Source organism: Nanorana parkeri, unplaced genomic scaffold (genome assembly GCF_000935625.1).
Source record: "Nanorana parkeri isolate BGI_ZX_2015 unplaced genomic scaffold, ASM93562v1 scaffold1986, whole genome shotgun sequence".
NCBI classification, from domain to species: Eukaryota; Metazoa; Chordata; class Amphibia; order Anura; family Dicroglossidae; genus Nanorana; species Nanorana parkeri.
In genome coordinates this window covers 146,255-153,727 of record NW_017308254.1, presented here as the reverse complement: position 1 = coordinate 153,727, position 7,473 = coordinate 146,255, and the positions used below count along the sequence as shown (strand labels likewise).

Sequence of the window (7,473 nt, the reverse complement as noted above, 5' to 3'; positions counted from 1 at the left end):
AGGGGCTCGCCCCCCCCCCCCCCCCCCCCCCAAGTTATCTTCCTGGACAGCCTGTGGGAGATGGCTCTGCCTGCCTACAACATGAAACATATCATCCACATTAAATAAAAAGTCATCAGTGTAGCCCCACCTAAGTTTATTTGTGTTTCCCCTTGTCTAAACAGGAGCATTGCAACATTAGTTATTCTTCTCCAGGCTGTCATGCTAGTTGCAGGGGCCTCCCATTGCAGGGACCTCTGTGCTAGTGGGACCTTGTATATGGTGCATCCACCTGTCCCATGCTCTACACTGCTCTCTGGCAGCCCAATGTACCTCCCAGAGGCCATATGTTGCGGTGCAATGTGCGGTACTGCAATAAAGTGATTTGCATGCACTGTTTTCACCACAATGCATAGTATTGTGATACCAAATACTGCGCTACAATGCATGGCCACTGGTAGCTACGTTGGTTTGCTATTCAAATGAATTGGAATACACCAGTGCACAGTACACCAGGGTAGTTGCAATATTGGGTGCTAAACACATGGCCACCATGTGTTTAGCGCGATGCTGTGGTGTAAATGAACCCTAAGGCCTCATTCACACTGCCGCGCATATACGCACGCACGCACGCACGTACGTACGTATGTACGTACGTATTGTACCATATGCAACATATGCAAATAAATGGCTCCATACATACAGCCGCGTATGGAGCCGTATATTTGCGCAGCGTATATATGCGCAAAAACAGAATGGAACAGAGATGCATCCGGGCAGCGTATCTCTGCGTACATGCGTACAGCACATTAAAATTCCATTACGAGTGATGCATTCTGGGATTGCATATAGTGCGCGCATATACGCTCGTATATACACGCATAGACACGTATATACGCAATATACAATTTTGCTTGCGTTGTATGTGAATGAGGCCTAAAGCATCAGCAAAGTAAACTGTCATAGTACATTCCTGAAATACATGAATTGAAAACATAGGGAAATACATTTTGTTCTGCGACAATACATGTTTCTCAATGTTTTACAGTTTGGGGACCATTAGGCTTTACTGCTACCTGCAGGAGGATTTGGATATTGGCAAACAAATGTGACCAGCCTGGCGTAACACCTCCCACTTCCAGCATGCCCCAATTTTTTCAAGTGTTCCAGGAGGATGTACATCTTTTCTCTGCTGAGAAAAGTTTAACTATTTTTACTAGCCATTTCTTTTTCCTAAGATTTATATTTTTTTCTTAGGAAATAGTTGTAACGCCAATGGGGACTAAGTGTTACATAACGAAGTGGAGTGTTGTGTGCGCACACTTTGAGCTGCCATCCATTTGCCATTTACCGTGAGGTAGTATCTTCCTCCCACTGCTCTATCACATTAGTCTTTGCTGTTGCCTAAAGTGATCTGGTCACCTCTAGCCATTTGCATCATCTTCTAGCAGCTGGTTCATGTGTACCCAAGGTTTTACCTTGCTTATGAGCCAAGTTGTCCCTGCTTGGGTTGCAGCATGTTTAGGGATAACTGCAGTTTTCCTTCTAAAGGAACTGAAATTGACAGCCTGGAAAGTTGTCTCTAACTTGTCTCTAAATTCTTTGAAGGCTTTTTGGGTGTGCCAGTTGAGGCCCCTTTTCTGTTTTGACCCTGTATGATTTTACTGTAGATATGCAGGATTGCATGGGCCAAATGGCAGCTTTGATTGCTGACTCTGACTGTAGAGGCCATACGTGGCCATTTCAATGCCTTACCCTGCAGAATTGTGTGATCTGCCCGCAGCTATGGCGGCTGAGGTAGGGCTGAAACAACTAATCGATCAAGTCAATGAGAATCGATAAGGAAAATAATTGTCAACAACGTTCCTTGTCGATTAGTTGTGCTTGCAGCTCCTCATGTGGTTTTCTTTGTGTTCTTTGCTGGCAGGCATGCCCACACCACTGCTGGAAGCGCTGTCAGTGTGTGCTTTAGAGATCCCGGCAGAGCTGCTTGCTAACAGGTGAGATGCAGGGGAACTGGGGGCACACTGGCCGGGGCCCAGTATGACGTGCACTCAGCAGAATGTGGGGGGGCCTGTGTGAGCACTGAGCAGGGTGGCACGTCAGTGGAGCAACTGCTGGTGGGTTAGGAGGTCCCTGGGCAATCATGCGGTCCCGAATCTCTTAGCATGGTCTGTTCTTTGTGCTTCAGTCAGGGCTCCAATCTGCAAAGCCAGGAGCCTGTTGCACTCTGGTAGAGCTGCAGCTGATGCCGCTGCCTATTTGTTAGCCTCTTGCCGCACAGTAACGGCTTGTACCAGGGCTTTCACAACTTCATCTATTTTGCTGGGTCCTGTACCTTTTTAAGGCCAGTGTGAGAGATTGGGTCAGTCCAACAATAGATTCCACTTTTGACACCACTTGTAAAAAAGTCACTGGTTTGTAGTCAGGAATTGGCAGTAAATGCAGATTTATTGCGATCAAACATAAGTTTCTTTCCATCAATAGGGTACACTTTCCATTTTAAACAAAACCGCTTCCAGCAGAAACCTAAAAGTAACACAAATAAAATGGCCTACTCCAAGTTAGGAGGCTGACAGTAGTTTCCCTCACTACTTCGTACTGGAGTGGCTATTCCAGCTTCCAGTACAAAAACAATGCATAAAGAATCAGTCTTTAACATACAATTTTTAGCCAGATCTTATCCCACATGTATTCTGGCGCTCTCCAGTCTGTGTCTGCATCTATCCACTGCAGCCTGGGTCTCACTCACTCACTCACTGACTGCTACTATAACAGAGGAGGTGTACCTGTTGGGGAAACTGCCTAACCCAGTCTAAAGGTGCCCATACACCTTACAATTATCTGCAGATTTTCTGTGGTCAGATGGAAAAAGTGCAACAGATTGGCCCAGGTGGAGATTACTCCATCCACACAGTTAAGTGTAGATGGAGGAATCTGTTGCACCTTTTCCATCTGACCACAGAAAATCTGCAGATAATTGTAAGGTGTTAGGGCACCTTTAGCCAGATAAAGTTGCACTTTTTAAGCTCTCGCTGATGTACACTGAGACATATACCCTGTCACAATATATGTATATGTATTTTTTTTCTGTTAATCCGAGAATTATTAAATAGTTTGTCCCCTAACCATATAGCTGGCTATATTTACCGCTGCATATAGCTATTTTCAGAAGATATGTGGTTTGTTCCCTATTTTTTTTTTTTTTATGTTATCAATTTTAATTGGAAACATTTTTTTTCTAACTAATCCATTTATGAAAAGAAGTCTCCTAGGTAGTGCAGCCTTGCTTTTAATCGCTTTCGTTTCACATTTAGTTGAGAGTACCCATTGGGGACCCTCTCGTTACACTAATGGTGGATTACAGGCGCAGGGTAATGGTGCTCTGTGGACACCCTGTAATGGTCAGAATCACTGGCCTCTTTTGAATCCTCCATTGCTTCCCCCTGGCTCACTTTCCTCTTTATATTTAAGCAGGGAAGATTTCTCAGGTACCATGTCTGAGGTTATGGGAAAAATTGTGGCCCTTCTGGAAACCCCAGAATGCAGGGGTTGCAGCTGGCCTCTGCATCCCCTACGGAGTCTTTCAGATTCTAACCTTGTGCGTGCAATGTTCCCTGAGGAGGGAGAAGGAGTCCTCTTGAGTTTGAAGTTTGAGCTTGAAGTTTCTGTACAGGAAGAGTTCATTCAGCTCATTTCCAAATGACAGAAATAAACAAATCCAAATTTCCAACTTACAAATTTCGGATGCATCTGAATTTCATTCCCAACTGAAATTTTATTGTGTTAAGCATCAACTTGCAAAAAAATTAATAAATCAGGTTTTTCGTTAGCGATAGTATGTGTGAACACATTTTCATTGCAGCAAAGTGACATTGGACAAAAGGGAAAAAAAAACACACTTTGTAAAAAATATTTTGTTTATTTTTTCTTCTGCGGATAGTAAAAAAAAAAAAAAAGTGTGGTCTTATTTTCGGGGGATGTCTCATTTACCTGGCTGCAGCAGTCCGCTCTCCGCTCTGATGACGTCCACTTCGACCGCACTGGCTACGCTGTGCCTGCTGGGAAATGTAGTCTTTAGCGGCAGCCGAGGCAGACAGGTGTGCGTGTGCGTGGGAGGGAGGGAGCTACGGCCAGTCTTCACATGTAAAATTCTATTATATGTGCAGCTACCCCGAAAGTAAGACCTAGCGGATCTCTGTAATATAAGACCTACCAGCGAACTAGGTCTTATTTTTGGGGTAGGTCTTACTTTCGGGGAAACACGGTATCAGCACATCTAAAGTTTAACAAGTTCGGATTTCGTCAAAATCTGAATGCCGAACCGAATTTACTTTCGGACTGGAGTCCTGAAAAACGAAATAATGACAAATGTGAAACAAAACAATTTTTTTGCAGACACACGTCTAGAGTTATACTGTTTAATAGAAGATACAAGAAAGAGAAAGTTGGTGAGAACAAGATGGTGAATCACTACACAGTTACCACTATAAGTTAAGCATATGCCCACCAGTAACTTACCCTTCTTATCTTTCATTTCCCCAGTCATCTTCCAGGACAGCCCATGAGATAAGGCTCCGCCTGCCTGCAACAGGAAACACATCAACCACATTTAAATAAATAGACCCCTCCTTCCATCCCAATTCAGTTTTTTTGTGTTTCCTCCGGCTACACAGGTTCACATCGTAATGTTTGTTGTTTTCAGGGCTCGTTTTTCTATTTGCCTCAGGGCAGAGCCTAACCCTGATATGCGTTGGGACCTACTCCAGGATTTCCTGCTGCAGCGCATACAGGGAACCCTTGTTGGACCCCCACCCGAGACTAGGCCTAGGTTCCCCTCCGTCATTCAGGGAGGGAAACCATCCTCCTGTACGTGAGTGGCTCCAGATGGTGACCCCCCGGTGTGCAGTAGTGGCAAGGGTGCTACCCTGAGCGGTGTACGGCACCCCCTCTTGGTTGCATGGAGGGGGTAGGCTCTGGGCTGGGTGCAGTGAAGACACTTACCGTAGGGGTCATCCCTTATTTGGTTGAAGCAGCGGTCACTGTTCCTTAGGCCATGGTTCCGTCCGGTGGCCGCATGGATTTGTGCGGGAGAATGGCGGCGTCTACAGGAAGCTCCAAAGAGGAGCTCGATGGCATTTTGTCCTCCCACCAGCTGGGAGCGCTGTGGCGCCGTCTGAACGCGGAGCGAGGCGCGTCATCGAGACCGCGTGGTGCGGTGACGCGCTTCTGGTGCGCCACTTCTGGGTTCCGGAACGCAGCGCGCGCTGGCCAGTTCAAAGGCAGCGGGGGACGGAGTCCGTCGGCATGTGAGGCGGCTCCTAACCTCCCATACCGAACGCCGCTCGGCCACGACTACTGAGGCTACACACCTCGAGGACTGACCGGGACCACATACTGTCAGTGGGGACGTCAGGAGCGAGCCAACAGCGTGGTCGGCAGTGAGCTGCAATATGCCCAGAGGCCGGACCTGGTGTTGCCCACCCAGATCTGGGAGAGCATGGCACTGGCGCTAAGGTAGGCGAGTTTTATTGGTAATTCTCCTCTATCCTTACTCAGCTTGTGTTGGGGGCCTGTGGTACAGGACAAGCTGGGCTGTATTGTATTGAATCCTCGGGCTCTCAGGTAGAGTCGGAGGATCGGGATGAGTCAGAGGGGGAATTGCGCAGTAACAGAGCTGCGAAATTCCTTTTTCCCTCTCTGGAAACAGGTGAACTGTTGAAAGCCATATGGGATACTTTGGGGATTAAGGAAGAATCCACTGAGCTGTCAGTTCATGACAAACTTTACAAAGGGCTGCAATCCAAAAAAGGCCGTACTTTCCCGGTCCACAAATCACTCTCGGACTTAATCCAAGAGGAGTGGAAGCACCCGGAGAAACGGATGTTTTTCTCGGCGGGGCATAAGCGCAGGTTTCCATTTGCAGAGGAGGATTCGGGTCTTTGGGATAAATGCCCGAAGATAGATGCCTCCCTAGCAAAGGTCTCTAAAAAGACGGATCTCTCATTTGAGGATATGGGAGCATTGAAGGACCCAATGGACAGAAAGGCGGAGGCTTTGCTCAGAAAGGGATGGGAATCGGCAAGTGCTGGCTTCAAACCTGGTTTGGCCATTACTTGTGTGGCTAGGACGCTAGGGGTGTGGCTGAATCAGCTACAGGAACACCTGGAGTCGGGTACTGATCGAGATCAGTTGCTGGGTTCCCTCCCCGTGCTGGGCAAGGCAGCCGCCTACATAGCGGACGCCTCGGCTGAGGCAGTGAGGTACTCAGCTCGAACTACGGCATTGATCAACTCCTCTAGGAGAGCTTTGTGGCTCAAAACTTGGGCAGGAGATGCATCCTCTAAGGCAAAGTTATGCGGGCTCCCGTTTAAAGGGGACTTGCTGTTTGGCCAGGAGTTGGAGGCAGTGTTGGATAGATGCGCGGACAAGAAGAAAGGTTTCCCCCTGCCACCCAAGCAGAAGGGGAAACAGTTTTTTCGTGGTCAAAGGGGTCAAAACTTCCGTAAAGAGAAGAGGGGACTTTATGGGAAGAAGCAAGACCAGTCGAAAGGGTGGGCCTTTAAAAAGGGGAAGTCAAAGAGTAATTTCCTCTTTAACCCACCTCAGCAGCCCAACAAATCCCAATGACCGATCGCTCAGGGTGGGGGGAAGACTGGGGGAGTTCTTTCCACTCTGGAGGCAACTGACCAGCAACAAATGCATTTTGTAACTGGTTCGGCTCGGTTACAAAATAGGGCTGACGGAAGCACCCCCGTCAAGGCTTCTGATTACTTCCCTGTCCAAAGACCGGAAGAAAGCAGAGGCAATGACAGCGGCTTTGCAAGACCTGCTGGACCAGGGGATGATAGTATGGGTACCCGAGTGGGAGGATAAAAAAGGATTTTACTCCCACATCTTCTCCAGGATGAAGCCCTCAGGGAAATGCAGGCTGATACTCAATCTGCAGCCTCTGAACGGGGTGGTACTGTACAAGAGATTCCGTATGGAATCGATCTTTTCAATCCGAGAGTTGCTGCCCCCAGGCTCTTTTCTAGCAACTATCGATTTAAGAGACGTGTATTTTCATATTGCGGTAAGAGAGTCGTCGCAATACCTCCTAAGGTTTGCAGTCCGGGGGCCTGCGCAGGTCCTGCATTTTCAATACAGGGCTCTGCCGTTCGGCCTTTCCTCTTCGCCACGAATCTTTACCAAAGTGTTGGCAGAGACGCTGGCCCCCCTGAGGTCTCGGGGGGTAGGGGTCATCCCTTATTTGGACGACCTCTTGTTTTTTGCCCCATCAGCAATTGTTCTCCAGCAAAAGCTGGAGTTAACGATCCAACACTTGGAGAGTCTGGGTTGGTTAGTGAACAGAGAAAAATCACAACTAGTCCCCGCACAGACGGTAAAATTCTTGGGGTATTGGATCAATACCCAAGACATGACCATTACTCTACCAGGGGAAAAGGTGTCACTGCTGGTAGAGGAAACACTGAGGCTGAGACTGCAGGGTGC

The 7,473-nt window shown here is 47.8% G+C and overlaps 1 protein-coding gene across 1 annotated transcript in view; it reads left to right on the top strand.

Annotated features, from left to right (window-relative positions):
• Positions 1-7,473, top strand: part of LOC108800312 (mitochondrial inner membrane protease subunit 2-like) — a 39,004-nt gene that overhangs the window by 21,986 nt on the left and 9,545 nt on the right. The gene's annotated exons all lie outside the window — the stretch shown is intronic.